This window comes from Berghia stephanieae, unplaced genomic scaffold, assembly GCF_034508935.2.
Source record: "Berghia stephanieae isolate SIO BIC M18660-M18661 unplaced genomic scaffold, UCSD_Bste_1.3 scaffold1104, whole genome shotgun sequence".
Classification (NCBI taxonomy): Eukaryota; Metazoa; Mollusca; class Gastropoda; order Nudibranchia; family Aeolidiidae; genus Berghia; species Berghia stephanieae.
In genome coordinates this window covers 1-2500 of record NW_027622074.1, presented here as the reverse complement: position 1 = coordinate 2500, position 2500 = coordinate 1, and the positions used below count along the sequence as shown (strand labels likewise).

The window sequence follows — 2500 nt, the reverse complement described above, 5'->3', positions numbered from 1 at the left end:
TGTAATGTCCAAATATGGTAACAGAATCGAGTCCGGAGTGAGGAATCGTGGAATCGAGGGGAATTTTTGAATCGAGTCCAGAATCGAGTCTTGAATAAGGACTCGATTCTGGAATCGGAGCTCTTGGAATCGATAGGACTCGATTCCGGAATCGAGAATCGCACATCTCTATCGAGTGTAGTATCTGTTCCTATCAGCTTAATATCTGATACGTGGTCTATATGATCACTTTGATATTAAACTGGTTTTTCGACACACACGAGATGCCCAGGGCTTGCTCTGCTCTCGCGACGAGTCGGCCCGGTTTTGAAGTCCTTCCGGGGACGGCTCACAATGCAATGAATAATGTCACGAGTGATTCTACTTCTTATAGTTATAACATGTTTTTGTTTTATTAGAGGTTTATCGAACTGATTTGATTTCTACCTGTTAACTCCAGCTGTCTCAGAGGTCGCAGTATTTTTAAATCATATTTACTATCTAATTGAACCACAATAAATGTGGAACAAAAACATAGATTTACTGATGTCTTGTCTGAGAGATAGAGAAGGATAGGGAGAGAGAGAGTGAGGGAGAGAGAGAGAGAGATAGAGAGAGGGAGAGAGAGAGAGAGAGAGAGAGAGAGAGAGAGAGAGAGAGAGAGAGAGGGGGGGGAGTGGGTGAGATACAAGAGAAATAGAGAAAGAGAAGTGGCGGATGTTGGGATATGGCATCGCTTTGATCATTTTTACATCCTTTTTTATAATTTTTAATTTAGGGACTTCTATCTTAGGTGTCAGATTATTGTCTGAACTTTATTATTGGTTTATATATCTTGTTTCGTATTTCATTACAAACTCTCTCTTTCTCTCTCTCTCTCTCTCTCTCTCTCTCTCTCTCTCTCTCTCTCTCTCTCTCTCTCTCTCTTTCTGTGGTGTGTGTGTGTGTGTGTGTGTGTGTGTGTGTGTGAAATTTATTCTGGTTCCCAACTTCCAAACACAAATGCTGGTTTGCTCAGAGTATGATTTTTTGGGTAAAGTTTGTATGTATATTTTACCTGTATTGCTTGTAAATAATTATTTAATCAAACGATTTGAAGAAAATCTATTATCAGAATTATTTGTTGCATTTTGTTTTTGGATGTAAGTATTAATAACACTTCGTATTATATATACATTTTTTAAACACTCTCCTAAAGGATATGCTCGTTTTAAGTAAACATATAATCAATGACGGGCATCAATATCGCTTCCGGCCTTTTGGCTGAGATCGAGTGTAGTATCTGTTCTTATCAGCTTAATATCTGATACGTGGTCTATATGATCACTTTGATATTAAACTGGTTTTTGGACACACGCGAGATGCCCAAGGGCTTGCTCTGCTCTCGCGACGAGTCGGCCCGGTTTTGAAGTCCTTCCGGGGACGGCTCACTATGTAATGAATAATGTCACGAGTGGTTCTACTTCTCATAGTTATAGCATGTTTTTGTTTTATTAGAGGTTTATCGAACTGATTTGATTTCTACCTGTTAACTCCATCTGTCTCAGAGGTAGCAGTATTTTTAAATCATATTTTCTATCTAATTGAACCACAATAAATGTGGAACAAAAACATAGATTTACCGATGTCTTGTCTGAGAGATAGAGAAGGAAAGGGAGAGAGAGAGAGAGAGAGAGAGAGAGAGAGAGAGAGAGAGAGAGAGAGAGTGTGTGTGTGAGACAGAGAGAGAGATAGATAGAGAGAGAGAGAGAGAGAGAGAGAGAGAGAGAGAGAGAGAGGCGGGGGAGTTGGTGAGATACAAGAGAAATAGAGAAAGAGAAGTGGCGGATGTTGGGATATGGCATTGCTTTGATAATTTTTAAATCCTTTTTTATTATTTTTAATTCAGGGACTTCTATCTATGGTGTCAGATTATTGTCTGAACTTTATTATTGGTTTATATATCTTGTTTCGTATTTCATAACACTCTCTTTCTCTCTCTCTCTCTCTCTCTCTCTCTCTCTCTCTCTCTCTCTCTCTCTCTCTCTCTTTCTGTGTGTGTGTGTGTGTGTGTGTGTGTGTGTGTGTGTGAAATTTATTCTGGTTCCCAACTTCCAAACACAAATGCTGGTTTGCTCAGAGTATGATTTTTTGGGTAAAGTTTGTATGTATATTTTACTAATATTACTTGTAAATAATAATTTAATCAAACGATTTGAAGAAAATATATTATCAGAATTATTTGTTGCATTTTGTTATTTGATATAAGTATTAATAACACTTCGTATTTTATATACATTTTTTAAACACTCTCCTAAAGGATATGGTCGTTTTAAATAAACATATAATCATTGACGGGCATCAATATCGCTTCCGGCCTTTTGGCTGAGATCGAGTGTAGTATCTGTTCTTATCAGCTTAATATCTGATACGTGGTCCATATGATCACTTTGATATTAAACTGGTTTTTGGACACACGCGAGATGCCCAGGGCTTGCTCTGCTCGCGCGACGAGTCGGCCCGGTTTTGAAGTACTTCCGGC

The 2500-nt window shown here is 38.4% G+C and overlaps 1 non-coding gene and 2 pseudogenes across 1 annotated transcript; all 3 read left to right on the top strand.

Annotated features, from left to right (window-relative positions):
* The first annotated feature begins 164 nt into the window (after nucleotides 1–164).
* Nucleotides 165–337, top strand: LOC144960953 (U2 spliceosomal RNA; annotated as a pseudogene).
* An 886-nt stretch (nucleotides 338–1223) lies between these two features.
* On the top strand, nucleotides 1224–1415 carry LOC144960954 (U2 spliceosomal RNA). Its single transcript, XR_013642996.1, has one exon. It is a non-coding gene; the product is annotated as a U2 spliceosomal RNA (small nuclear RNA).
* Nucleotides 1416–2324: 909 nt separating this feature from the next.
* LOC144960950 (U2 spliceosomal RNA) lies at nucleotides 2325–2500 on the top strand (annotated as a pseudogene; the record flags this gene model as incomplete).